Source organism: Pogoniulus pusillus, chromosome 24 (assembly GCF_015220805.1).
Source record: "Pogoniulus pusillus isolate bPogPus1 chromosome 24, bPogPus1.pri, whole genome shotgun sequence".
Lineage (NCBI taxonomy): Eukaryota > Metazoa > Chordata > Aves > Piciformes > Lybiidae > Pogoniulus > Pogoniulus pusillus.
Genome location: NC_087287.1, coordinates 2517777 through 2532297, shown reverse-complemented (window position 1 = coordinate 2532297; position 14521 = coordinate 2517777). Strand labels below are relative to the sequence as shown.

Below are 14521 nucleotides of genomic sequence, written 5' to 3'. Positions count from 1 at the left end.
GGAGCAATTGCAAGGGTGATACAAAGGTGGGTTTTTTTGTTAGGAAAGGATGAATATTATCACAGTATCACCAAGGTTGGAAGAGACCTCATAGATCATCAACTCCAACCCTTTACCACAGAGCTCAAGGCTCAATCTTTCCTTCTGGGACCCACAATAAACATCTCTGTTATGACTAAACATACTCAGACATCTCCTAAACTCCCATTCCCTGACTTAAAACTTCAGCTTGACCAGTTTGAGAATGCAAGGACTGTAAAGGACTTTTTAAATCATTGCTGCTACTGTCTAATCTCTAACGCCTTGCAGCTGGGACTAGCTGCATTAGCAGTACCTGGTGTAGGTGTGGGCAGCAGAGGAGGAAATTAAAGCAGAAGCATCAGTAAAGTATGAACAAAAAGAGGAAAAACCCCAACAGGGAAGGCTGACTGGTTTTGGAGGAAGGAGCCTGTAGGATGCTACTCTGAAAGTAAGTGTTGCTGATTTATGTTTAAAGGTCGTTTGGATGTGGTGCTTAGGAATATGGTTTAAGGTGAATGTTGTAGAGTAGGGTTCTAGGTTGGTGATCCTGAGGGGCTTTGCCAGCCTGGATGTTTCTATGAGAAACACCCCTGAGAGGAGGAGGAGGCTCAGGGCAGACCTGATTGCTGTCTACAGCTACCTGAAGGGAGGCTGTAGCCAGGTGGAGTTGAGCTCTTCTGCCAGGCAACCAGCAGTAGAACAAGGGGACACAGTCTCAAGTTGTGCTGGGGAAGGTCTAGCCTGGATGTTAGGAGGAAGTTGTTGTCAGAGAGAGTGATTGGCATTGGAATGGGCTTCCCAGGGAGGTGGTGGAGTTGACATCCCTGGAGGTGTTGAAGCCGAGCCTGGCTGGGGCACTTAGTGCCATGGTCTGGTGGATTGGCCAGGGCTGGGTGCTAGGATGGACTGGATGATCTTGGAGCTCTCTTCCAACTCAGTCGATTCTGTGATCTGATCAGTGGTGTTTGCTTTGAGTGCTTAAAGCAAAAAGCTTCACAGTAATGTAAAGTTGTTCTTGGATGATGGAAATGCAGCTATTAATGTTCTTAAAAGTGACTGTTGTTTCAAAAGGAACCTCTGACAGCTTCACAAGTGTTTTTTTCCCCCTCTCTGTTAATTTGAAAACTAATCTCAGAGTGCATCTATGCCAATTGTTTTTCCTTTTAGCTGTGTTGCCATTTTTTTTCTTTTTTCAAATGCTGTTGCTTATGATCTGTCCTCCACTGTCATATTGGCTGCAGACACTGCTTCTGTGAGAACTGGGTCTTCCTATGGCTTTCCAAACTGAAGAGCTGGGGCTGTTGAATTTAAGGAAGAGGAGGCTGAGGGGAGACTTCATTTCTGTCTACAGATACCTGAAGGGACATAGTGGAGAGGCTGCTGCTGGGCTCTTCTCATAGGTAACTGGAGACAGAACAAGGAGGAATGGCTCCAAGCTGAGGCTGGGGAGGTTTAGATTGGGCATTAGGAAAAAGTTTTTCATGGAGAGAGTGGTCAGAGACTGGAAAGAGCTGCCCAGGGAGGTGGTGGAGTCACCCAGCCTGCATGTGTTCAGGATTTGTTTGGATGTGAAGCTTAGGACTATGGTTTAAGGCGAATCTTACAGAGCAGGGTTCTAGGTTGGACTTGGTGATCCTGAGGGGCTTTGCCAACCTGCATGTTTCTGTGATTCTGTGCTTTACTGCTTCACTAGATGTTTAATCTCCCTAGGAAATGTCTTGCAATGTGAATGAAAGACTTTCAAGGTGCCTCCCAACCCCTAACATTCTGTGATTCTACCTGATAGAGGCAGGATACAGGGACCCCTTGATCCTGGGTGCTCCCATTTCTGTTGCATGCAACATAAATTAGAGAAGCCCTAAAACCACTGGGTGCAGTAAGTCAATGTGTCTTTGCCACAAGCATCTTGCAGTGCAGATCAAGGCCTGGATTAGTTACTTGACAAAGGTATCTCTAGATCTAGAATAGTAAGTACTTATGAAGAAACTTAATGAGTGTTGTCTCTTTAATGACTTTACTGTAGCAAGCCAAGTGTACAGATGGAGAATCCAGGAGAGCAGAGACTCAAATCCCTGCTGGCAGCCTCAACAGAAAAGCTGTGATTAGCTCAGGTCCCCCAGGACAGATTAAGGTGTATTAGCAGAACGACATGAAGGAAACTGGCACTGCTGCTGACCTTATTGATATCATAAGAGAACATTTCAGTTCTCTCAGATCTTTCAGCTTCAGCATTTTAAAGCAATGATAAACAGCCTCACTTCCAAACCAACTGCAATCTTTTAATGGAGGACTAGGCATGAAATTCTCTGTTTCATGGTTGTTTCCATCTTTCCCCCTTTTCCTTTCAAAGAGTCACCAGCACTTGGGCATTTAATGCAATTAATGAGCAGCATCACAGCACAGAAGTAAGGTTATAACCCCCCCAAATGCAGAGATATTAGACTAAAAGGCAGGTAGCACTTTCACCACTCCTGCTCTTTTAAAAGAGCAAAGTCCCTGAAAAGACTTCTCTGGGTTTAGCATGTTACAGCTATGTATGTAGTGATCTGTTCCAGCATTGAACCATCCAACCCCAGGGGGCTAATTTATCCAATGCAGTGTTATAATCAACTGTATCAAATGCTCAGATCCTTAGAGCCTGCAGGAGCTTAAACATTTTTGCATGTAGGTATTCATAGAAGTTTTTCTCTTGCATGCTCTTAGAAAGGGCTGAATACGCTGAAACAGAGTAAGGCAGAAAATATTAGCTCAACAAAAGTGTGATAAGCTTCTCTCCTCCAGTTGGATTCTTCCAGAAGAAAGCTACTACCAAGTCCTTTGTTTAAGCCCTTATTTTTTATGAGATGGGGCACTGGTGTTACCCAAAAGGTAATAGCAGGAATATGTCTGTGTGACAAAACAAATACAGCTTCAATCCTACAGTGGTTAATAGCAGAAAGAGTTTGCAGTGGAGCACATGCCTAAGATACACAAATCACAAAATGGGTGAGAAATGTGTTCCTGTGCTCCCCTTTTAATGGAACAAAACCTCTGTTATCTGACACCACCTCTCTCTCTCCAGATTAGATTTCAGTAAAGAGATGGAAGAACCGTGCAAAAACTAAATAAAAGGAAATAAACCTCAAACCCAACAACCTGCAGCATGGTCTGACAAGTGTAGGCACTCGTAATGCTGTAGTTTAAATTGCACCTTGAGAATATCCTTAGAGTAGTACAGAGGTGCTCAGGGCTGCAGCAGCTCTGCTATGAAGACAGGCTCTGAGAGTTGGGGCTCTGCAGCCTGGACAAGAGAAGGCTTCGAGGAGACCTTGGAGTGGCCTTCCAGTATCTGAAGGGGGCTACAGGAAGGCTGGGGAGGGACTACTGACAAGATCTTCTAATGACAGGATGGGGAGGAATGGGTTTAAAGTGGCAGAGGGGAGTTTGAAACTGGATGTTGGGAAGAAGCTCTTTCCAGTGAGCATGGTGAGACACTGGCACAGGTTACCCAGGGAGGTGATCAAAGCCAGGTTGGATGAGGCTTTGAGCAACCTGTTCTAGTGGGAGATGTCCCTGTCTATGGCTGGGGGTTGGAACTGGATGAGCTTTGAGGTCCCCTCCAACCTAAACCATTCTATATGTTTAAGCAGTTTCATACTTTGACAGGCTCCTTTCCTTCATTTTTGGTGTTCAGCATGTTTTAAACACAACCTGAGACATCTGACAGGCACTTGAAATCAGGGCTAAACCTGAATGTTTCTATAAACAGAAGCTCTAAGCCCTGTCATCAGCTGTAGACATCACTTGACATAGTTGATGAAGTTTTTGTCCCTGCCTTGCATCCCCTCCAAGATGGTGCTGGTTTTGCTTTGTCTTCTGGGCCACAAGGGCATCATTTCTAACTCCTACAAACTGAAACATCCAAGTGGTGGTGTATTTATTCTTGCTCCTAGGAGGTAGGTTGGTTGTAACAGCTTCCATTTCTTCCCATCCTGATGACACTCAGCCACCTCCAATGCTGCCTCAGCTGGAGTCATTAATTTGGAGCTTAGATTATGATTTTTAGGTCACTTTGAGAATTGATCATTGTTGTACCAAGAAAACACCAGCAAAAAATGAACAAAAAATAATCCTCTAAAACAAGCAAAACAAATTCCCACACAGCAACTCCTGCATTTCATGCATCATCTTCCAAGGTGTAGTAAAATCTTGCTTGGGCAGCCCCACAACAGCTCCAGAGCAGTGTGCAGGCCTTTGTGCACTTAGGGTTTGCAAGCATTTCTTCCTCTCTGGAAGCCAGTTCTTCATCTTTGCCTTGAGAAGGATCCACAAAAGAACTTCTTTACCTTATGCTGAAAAGTTGCTCACACTGCCCTGGATGCAAATTCCAACTGCAAATAAATTTTAGGGTGGGGGGAGGGAATAGTAGGGAGTCCTCATTTCTGGTCAAGCCACACCTTATGTCCTGTGTCCAGTTCTGGGCTCCTCAATTCAAGAGAGATGTTGAGGTACTGGAAGGTGTCCAGAGAAGGGGGACAAAGCTGGGGAGGGGCCTGGAGCACAGCCCTGTGGGGAGGGGCTGAGGGAGCTGGGGGTGTGCAGCCTGGGGAAGAGGAGGCTCAGAGCAGACCTGATTGCTGTCTGTAGCTCCCTGAAGTGAGGCTGTAGCCAGGTGGGGTTGGCCTCTTCTCCCAGGCAACCAGCAACAGAACAAGGGGACACAACCTCAATTTGTACCAGGGGAGGTCTAGGCTGGATGTGAGGAGGAAGAGAGAGTGATTGGCATTGGAATGGGCTGCCCAGGGAGGTGGTGGAGTCACCATCCCTGGAGGTGTTGAAGCCAAGCCTGGCTGGGGCACTTAGTGCCATGGTCTGGTTGATTGTCTAGGGCTGGGTGCTAGGTTGGGCTGGATGATCTTGGAGGTCTCTTCCAACCTGATTGATTCTATGACAAGCAGGAAACATTTAAAACTGGAAGGGTGATTTATGAGCTGTTTGAAGTGCCTTAGAGGGTAACAGAGTTTCAGAAGGTATCAGCAAAGATATATTAGTGAGCAGAGAGCAGCTGACCTATTGAAAGATGCATGGGTAGTTACTTTTATCACATTGCTTTTGTTTTATTACAGAACCCAATTCTCACAAGGATTGTTCTCCCCTGTAAATATCTCATTCCACAGATAGCTTGGATTTGCAAGCAGAGCAATCATCCCTGAGGGCTGTTATGGTAAAGCTACAGATCTCACAAAACAACAAAAAAAATGGAAAGGCAATTAAAGACAAGGAATGAAACACAAAGTGCATGTAATTCCATAGTCCTGGGAAGTTTGGGCCTTAAAAGCCCCCACAAACCAAACACATTAAGAATGGGCTGTTAGGTCTTTAACTTTGCATGAAGATCTATTGTACCTTGCAGTCACATTGAGCCATGCTTGCCACAAGACTGATTCTGGAGGGAAACTGCTGGATTGTGCCACAGTGAAGGACACAACATTTTCAATTCATTCACAAATAACATCCTAATTTTGAGCTGTGTGGATTAAAATCATCCATCAGATCAAGGGAGCATCTCCTCCCCCTCTACTCTGCCCTAGTGAGACCCCACCTGGAATATTGCATCCAGTGCTGGGATCCCCAGTTGCAGAGGGACAGAGAGTCCAAGGGAGAGCTACAAGGATGCTAAAGGGACAGGGACACTGCCTGATGAGGAAAGGCTGAGAGCCCTGTGGCTGGACAGTCTGGAGAGGAGAAGGCTGAAGGGGATCTGATCAATGTCTATAAATATCTGAGGGTCAGGAAAGGGGACAGGCTCTGCTCACCTGTGCCCTGGGATAGGACAGGGAGCAATGGATGGTAACTGCAGCACAGGAGGTTCCAGCTCAACACAAGGAGGAACTTCTTGACTGTAAGAGTCCCAGAGCACTGGAACAGCCTCCCCAAGGAGGAGACTTCCCAACCCTGTCTGGATGTGTTCCTCTGTGACCTGAGATAGATTCTGTGGCCCTGCTCTGCCACTGGGGATGGGCTTGAAGATCTCTAGAAGTTCCTTCCCATCCCTAACATCCTGTGATATTTTGTGTTGTACACTCCTGTATGCATAGGCATATTCCATACTCCTGTATGCATAGGCAGTGTACTGAGCCATTCAGAACTACCTGATAAACTAAAAGTACTGGAATTTAAAGGTCATTTGTAGAGCTTTTGTGAAAGTAGCATCCCATTTCTGTTGGGGGAAATCAACTCTGGCTTTTGTCATCTAGCAATTCTTGTTAGCTTATGAGCATGCTGTGATAGAAATGCAGAAGTTATTAAGGGAAAAAAAACCTACTACTATCCACTCTCTCACTTACTGTGCATTATATGTGTCCTGTGGTGCCCAAAGGTGCCAGTCAAGATTGAAAGCTAATTGTGCTTGGTGCTGTAAAAACGTGAGATGAGATAGCACCACTGACAGTAACCTCAACAGGAGATTACATCTGGGTCTTTTTCAGGGCAGTCAGCAGAACTGAATCTTGAGGAGATTAAATGAGACAAATGTCAGAGACTGCTGCAATAAGACAGCAAACTACTTCCAGGTCTGAGGCTTAAGAAGTGCAAGGTGAAATCTGGTCAAGCAGTGCTGGACCTTTGCACTGAGGTGTAAGAAACACCCAGCTGGCAATGCATCTACTGTCCAGTAGGACTTACCTGAAGGAAGTCAGTGAAGTAATCTGGAGGCAGATGTAACACAGATAAAGAAAGCCATTGAATGAGCTGAGTGACATTTGTTACAAAGAAATGGTAGGACAAAATACAGCCTGCTTCCATCAGACAATAGTTTTGCTTCCAACGAGCAAGAAAGCTCTCAGGGTTTTTAGTTATTTTTTTTATTTACTTAGAATCAACCAGGTTGGAGGAGACCTCCAAGCTCATCCAGTCCAACCTAGCACCCAGCCCTATCCAACCAACTAGACCATGGCACTAAGTGCTCCATCCAGTCTTCTCTTGAACACCTCCAGTGATGGTGACTCCACCACCTCCCTGGGCAGCCCATTCCAATGCCAATCACTCTCTCTGCCAACAACTTCCTCCTAACATCCAGCCTAGACCTCCCCTGACACAACTTGAGACTGTCCCTTTGTTCTGTTGCTGGTTGCCTGGGAGAAGAGACCAACCCCACGTGGCTACAGCCTCCTTTCAGGTAGGCCTTTATGTGTGGCTACTATCCAGATACGCAGAGAAGGTCTGCATCTCCTACTCTCTTAGAACTCACTACCAGGTAATTGGCCACAGGATTTAGAGAGCAGTTGGTTAAAAATCTCACTCTGGTTCTTTAGAACAGAGAATGCCATTGGCAGCAACAACCTTAAGCATCGTGCTTGGCTGGCATCTTTAATTAAGGAAGTTAAGTGCCTTACAACATTAGTTCAGGACAAAATTAGTAAAGAGAATTTTAGCAGAAGGGAAAGCTGCTATCTAGCTTGCTGGAATAAAGGAGGGGCAATTACAGCAATTAAAATCCACTGAAACTTTACTGTCGTGAGCAGTGCTGTCATATTGCATTTATGATCAGGGATGTAAGCATTCAAACCATATGGGCAAAGCCCACACCTCCATTTAATTGACAGTTATTGATTGGTCTTACAAGCTTTGAAATGCTTGCTGCAAGGTTTGCATGCCATTGGTTGTCACTGAAGTGGTTTAGATGAAGAGAGTCATCTGAACAGAAATCTCCTGTGGAGAAGATTACCTCCCTTTGTATTCAAATGTGAGGTGCAGATGAATCATAGCCAGCTACAGCTTTCATGTGTCTGGATATGGAACCAAAAATAGACAGCAAGGAAAGGAGAAGCTTATGTGAGTTTTGACACTTGTGAGGAAGGATCAGCTTTGGACTGTGCTGACCTTAAGCTTCATTATGGAACCTTATTCACCTCCTCTCTGCCTTTCTGTAATATTGTAAATCCATAAGGCACTTTCTCTCTCAAGGGTGTAAAACTCTCTCTAAATTTTCAGGCAGGAGGTCAAACACTGAAACAAGCTTCTATGGAATGGGTTGCCCAGAGAGGTGGATGAGGCTCCATCCCTGGAGGTGTTTAAGGCCAGGCTGGCTGAGGCTCTGGTCAGCCTGCTCAAGGATAGGGTGTCCCTGCCCGTGGCAGGGGGGTTGGAACTGGCTGATCCTCGTGGTCCCTTCCAACCCTGACTGATTCTATCCTTGCCTACTCTTCTCTGAACCAGACAACCACCAATAGAACCACCTCAACACAAGGGGGAACTTCTTTACTGGAAGGGTCACAGAGCACTGGAACAGGTTCCCTAGAGAGATTGAGGAGACTCCTTCTCTGGAGTCTTCCAGGACCTGTCTGGATGTGTTCCTGTGTGACCTGAACTAGATTACATGCTCTGGCAAGGGGGTTAGACTTGATGATCTCTTTGGGTTCCTTCCAACCCCTGGCATCCTGTGAGCCTGTGAAGGATCTTCAGGTTTTGTTGATCAGAAAAAGTATATGGCCCTGTCAGGAGAAAAATCAGTCAGCAGGCATCTGATGAGGGCTTGTGGGCAGCAACTATCACCACTTTAATAGCCAATAGTGTGTAGTGCTCAGATTGTGGAAGATTAACACTTGTGCTTCTGCAGTGAAATAGTTGCTCAGTGAAGTAGATGACACTGTAAAATTCATCTGTGTTTGCTTGTGGCTATTAACTCTAAACAAGAGCATATGTGTATGAAGCCTGACCTTAAATGTTCAGAGCCTGATAGATTTTTGTTAAATAAAGGTGGGGGGGATGACACCAGGACCCCAGAATTGAAATTTCCTGATAGTTCTTTAAATGGTCTAGCCTGAAAATACAAGGCTACAAATGCATTAAATTAATTGAAGGCACTAGTGTTCCAGCTAAGAGAGAATTGGGTTTAGTCATGCTTACAAGGAACATAAATCTATAAGACATAGTCAGAGAAAACAATTAATTCAATCAAAGACATAATGTTAAATTAAGCACTGGCTTATTTCTTTTTAATTTAAGAAGAGTAACTTTTGAAGAATGCCTCAGCTTAACTTGGGAATGGCTTTTTTAAGCAAAAAGCCCTAAAAGCAGTAGTTTGTCAGTCTCAGCACCTCAGCTCCAGGTGGAGGGGGTGAAAAAAAATTGTGTTCTGCACTGGCTGGTTTATGTATAATTATGTCATAAAGGAAAGGGTAAGTTCTGCAAGTTAGCTCTCTCTTAAATTGGATGTTAATAAGAAACTGCTAGTGTAAAACAGCAATCTTAGAATCAACCAGATTGGAAGAGAGCTCCAAGCTCAGCCAGTCCAACCTAGCACCCAGCCCTGTCCAGTCAACCAGACCATGGCACTAAGTGCCTCATCCAGGCTTTGCTTCAACACCTCCAGGGACAGCGACTCCACCACCTCCCTGGGCAGCCCATTCCAATGCCAATCACTCTCTCTGACAACAACTTCCTAACAACATCCAGCCTAGACCTGCCCTGGCACAACTTGAGACTGTGTCCCCTTGTTCTGTTGCTGGTTGCCTGGCAGCAGAGCCCAACCCCACCTGGCTACAGCCTCCCTGCAGGCAGCTGCAGGCAGCAATGAGCTCTGCCCTGAGCCTTCTCTTTTCCAGGCTGCACACCCCCAGCTCCCTTAGCCTCTCCTCCCAGGGCTGTGCTCCAGGCCCCTCCCCAGCCGTGCTGCCCTTCTCTGGACACCTTCCAGTACCTCAACATCTCTCTTGAATTGAGGCATGCAATGATGCATTGCATAGCCTAGAACCATTCAGCAGTGAGTCGCTGGAAGGAGGTACACACAGCGCAGGCACAGCCCATTCAGAAGAGTTGTGGCAGCAATCCCACTACTTTCAGCTGAGCTGAGTCTACTTAATTTGGGTGACACCTTTGAGAAAAGCAGAAGGAATAGCAGCCTGGACTTTTTCTTAGTCTGCAGCAAGTAGAAAGAGGTAGAAAAGCCAAGAGACTGGTCATGGGGGAGGAAGTTTAGAGCAAGAAGTTATATTGGGAAGATTAAGCTACAACAGTTACTTGAGCACTTCTCTCCTAACTTGTTAGCCAGGTCAAAATCACCCAATGGATGGAGGCCATTTCTCAAACAAACTTGTTCTTCTACTTATACTGTGCATTCCTTAGAGCTGGCTCTGTGTCTGAGTACAGATATGATACTGAAAGCTGATTGCAGACTTGCCAAGTAACAGAGCAACAGCTCAAATACCAGTTTGAGCCACCTGCTTACTGCCACTGAAAAACTACCCTTCTTGCTGCTAATTCACAGAAGAGAACCATCCATTTTTAATAGCAATACCCAAGGTCTATCTTATTCTGCCCCCTGAACCCCATCATACAGCTGCTGGAGCTCCAAAGCAGGGCATCAATTGGTACCAAGTGCTATTAGGTCCTAATGTAAACTCTGTCACCTCAGAAGATGTAATTTTCATAGCTTATCACTGCAGCTTTCTCTGCTTTAATCAAATGTCAGCAAAGTGCTCTCTGCTGTACCTGTGTTAATTAAAAATGGCCAGTAGTTTAAAAGGGGAAAGTAGCACTTGAGCATGCATATAATCATTCATGAAATAAGGCTATTATTAATTATCTAAGGGGTCATGTGAGGTAGCCTACAAGCTTCAGCACTGGAAGCACAGGGAAAAATGAACCCTATCTTTTCAGTCGCTTTTATTTATACCCACACTATCAATGTTTACTCATCAGTTTGACTTCATTCTAACTGCTTCAGTCACCTGATACCACTGGTGCCTTTTTTCTAGCACTTCTACCAACCTTCTAGGTCCTCTGGGCATGAATAAAATTCATTGTGAGCATGATTGAAGGTAGTCCTTGGCAGTAAAGCATGCAGACTTCAACCGCTACCCGCTCTCTCCCTTCCTTTCCAGTGACACTTGCACTGCTTTCACAAGGAGAAGGGTTAGTGGCCATCTGCAACCATCAATCACCCTCCACTTAGTTCAGCTTTTTATCAGAGTTCTCCCACTCTTTTTGTAGTCCTGGAAGGTAATGCTTGTAAATCTGCCATGGAGCAGGAATCCTAATCTGTGTATCAAAGCAGCCAGTAGGTCCATTCCTGCACCACTTGAGACCCCTTTCCTCTCTCATGATTTGTTCTGTTGTTACACTCCCAGAAGTTTCTCCTAAGTCACTGGCACAGTAAGCCTTGCCTGGCACATCACAACCTTTCACCATCCTAACATTTGGGATAACTTTCTGCCTTCTGTTAAGCAAGCAGAATCACAGACTGTCAGGGGCTGGAAGCGACCTTCAAAGCTCATCCAGTCCACCCCCCCTGCCAGAGCAGGATCACCTCTACCAGATCACACAGGAACACATCCAGGTGGATTTTGAATATCTCCAGAGAGAGAGACTCCACAACCCCCCTGGGCAGCCTGTTCCAGTGCTCTGTCTCCCTCACAGGGAAAAAAATCCTCCTCGTGTGTCCAGAGAAGGATGACAAAGCTGGGGAGGAGCCTGGAACACAAACCTTATGAGGAGAGGCTGAGGGAGCTGGGGGTGTGCAGCCTGCAGAAGAGGAGGCTCAGGGCAGACCTGATTGCTGTCTACAACTACCTGAAGGGAGGCTGTAGCCAGGTGAGGTTGGTCTCTTCTCCCAGGCAACCAGCAACAGAACAAGAGGACACAGCCTCGATTTGTGCCGGGGCAGGTCTAGGCTGGATGTTGTTAGGAAGTTGTTGTCAGAGAGTGATTGGCATTGGAATGGGCTGCCCAGGGAGGTGGTGGAGTCACCGTTCCTGGAGGTGTTCAAGCAAAGCCTGGATGAGGCACTTAGTGCCATGGTCTGGTTGACTGGCTAGGGCTGGGTGCTAGGTTGGACTGGCTGAGCTTGGAGCTCTCTTCCAACCTGGTTGATTCTATGATTCTAAGCTTGCACAGAGTCAGGAGATAGTGAGCTCCTGTGGCCTCACTGCCTTGTGCTGCTGTGAACGAAGCAGGCTCCCAGGCAGCAGGGAGCAGACCTTCCTTTCCCCCTTTGTATTCCTGCAGAGTAGAAGCTGGTACACGAGATACATTTGTCACTGGTACAGTAAGAACATAAGGACAAGCAAAAGCTATAAAAATCAAGTTAATAACTTTTTTCCTATGACAGGTCCATCAGATTTGGAACCCATTCACAGTTTAGTGATGATTAAACTTTTTTTTTTCTTCTGTTGAATTTCTCGTGTAATCTGTCAAGACTTTTGTGGACTCTAATACATTGCAAAGGTGCAGTAATTAAAGACCTTGTTTTGACAGAATTGTTACAATCTCAGCACCCTGCAACAACAGTGAGAAAAGCAATTTACTTGCAAACTGGAAGCTAAATACCTTCAGCCTGAGACTAGAAAATGCACTGCTACTGTATTGTGAGGTGTAATTTTGTGTATTCCTCTAACAGTGACACACAGCACAATTAATTTCAGACAGCAGAAGAGGAAAATAAGAATAGTCCTGCCCTGTCTGGACTAAAATGTTGCCATTCAGAGTAAATAGGCACCATTATGCATTTAGTGATTTATTCATCAGCATTACACAGTGGAAGCAGGTTGCATTAATACAGGCAAAACAAGCAAGGCTGGCAGCATTACTATTTCTCTGAAGAAATATATGCCCAAAAAGAAGTCTTACATTTTCTTCACATAATCTGTTTTTTTTTTTTTTTGGGGGGGGGAAATACAAACATATTACTATACAGCAAGGCTCTGAGAGTCCTAATATGAAGTGAGTATATAAACTCCCTGCAGAGAGTCTTGCAAGTTATTAAAGGAGCACAGAATAAACACTTTTCCCATCTGAGAAGTTCTTGTAACTGGCAGCCAGTGAACTCTGAAACAGATTCTAATTTCTGAGGTTATATTGTCCTGCCTGTCTGCCAGTAATTTTCCTGCTTTTATTTACACTTTAAGGAATTACCTTAGCTCAGCTCTGAGAAGCGAGCTGAAGAGCCTAATAAGATCTTTTATTATTCAAGCTACTGTCCAAAATTGTTGACTGGATAGCAAAGGATTATCTGCAACTTGCTTGGTTTATTTCCAGTCGGTGTGGACTCCAGCAGATGAAATAAAACATGATGAGGAGCAGGGCCAAAGAATCACATCGAGATGCAGTCCCATGAAAGATTAAGAGGCTATGAATGAAGATGCAGTGTTTATTAAGGGCTTGGGATAATAAATAGAATTATCCACAAACAACACCAATCCATCAAAAGGGAGTTGGAACTGCATTTCAGTGGAGCTCAGCTCTTCTGTGTGGTGCTGATGAACTCTTCAATAGATTTAATTCTGATTACGCTGGGAACAGAAAGCCATAAACTATGCTAGGAGTGGGCTCTGCACCTGTCCTTTTTAGGTACAGCCTTGCTACAGAATAGACTTGAGTTAGTGAGCTCACCTCCAGGCATTGTATTTTGCCTTCTTTGAATACAGTGGAAAAATGAAAGCCAGGGAAATTTCAGCCTGATAAAAGCATCATCCAGGGATTTAGCCTGGCTACATGACCCAGGGACTGCATGCTTACTGTAGAAACAGAATCACTGCATGGTTTAGGTTGGAAGGGACCTCAGACTTCATCCAGCTCCACCCTCCTGCCGTAGGCAGGGACATGTCCCACTAGAACAGGTTGCTCAAAGACTCATCCAACCTGGCCTTGAACACCTCCAGGGAGGGAGCAGCCACAACCTCCCTGGGCAACCTGTGCCAGTGTCTCACCACCCTCACTGCAAAGAACCCTTTCCTAACATCTATTTGAATCTCCCCTCTGCCAGTTCAAACCCATTACTCCTCATCCTGTCATTACAAGACCTTGCCAATAGTCCCTCCCCAGCCTTCCTGTAACCCCCCTTCAGATACTGGCAGGCCATTATAAGGTCTCCTGGAAGCCTTCTCTTCTCCAGGCTGAAGAGCCCCAGCTCTTATAGCCTGTCTTCATAGCAGAGGTGCTCCAGACCTCTGAGCATCTTTGTGGCTCTCCTCTGGACTTGCATCCTCTAGGATCAGGAAAACTACCTTCCTCACACAGTGTTCCTGAATATAGTCCTAGATTTTCATGGCACATTCCCCTCTCTGACACCCTGAGTGCATGGCTGGCAAGGGAGACTTATTAAATCAGTATTCTTAAAAAGAGGAAAAGGACCTACAGCAATCTACAAAGATCATCAGTAAGAAAGAACAAGAAACTCCCAATTAAATCTACACATTGCAAACAACCTGATGCCTGCTTCTTTCTGTCTTAGTAGTTAGTATGTGCCAAGGAAGTTGTATTTATCTGTTTCATACTCAAACACTGTTTAAAAGGTTCGTTGTGGTTTAAATTGGGTGGTTTGGTGTCCTATGCTGTTAGAAAACTATCATCTCATTCCTCCAGTCATGCAGGCAGGAGCTGACCCTGGTCTTTTGCAGTGCACTGTTAGCTGGATACTCCCTGTGCATTGCAGCTCATCTAAGAGGAAAAGGATGGAATCTGTTGTTTTCTTCTCTGTAAAACACTTCTGTCCTTAGTGCCACTTGAGATTCCAGGGAATGCT

General features: G+C 45.3%; 1 long non-coding RNA gene across 2 annotated transcripts in view; it reads left to right on the top strand.

Annotated features, from left to right (window-relative positions):
* The first annotated feature begins 391 nt into the window (after positions 1-391).
* Positions 392-14521, top strand: part of LOC135186298 (uncharacterized) — a 52899-nt gene continuing 38769 nt past the window's right edge. For both annotated transcript variants that reach the window (XR_010306812.1, XR_010306811.1), the window contains exon 1: positions 392-469. This is a non-coding gene — a long non-coding RNA (uncharacterized LOC135186298). The remainder of the gene's footprint in view (positions 470-14521) is intronic.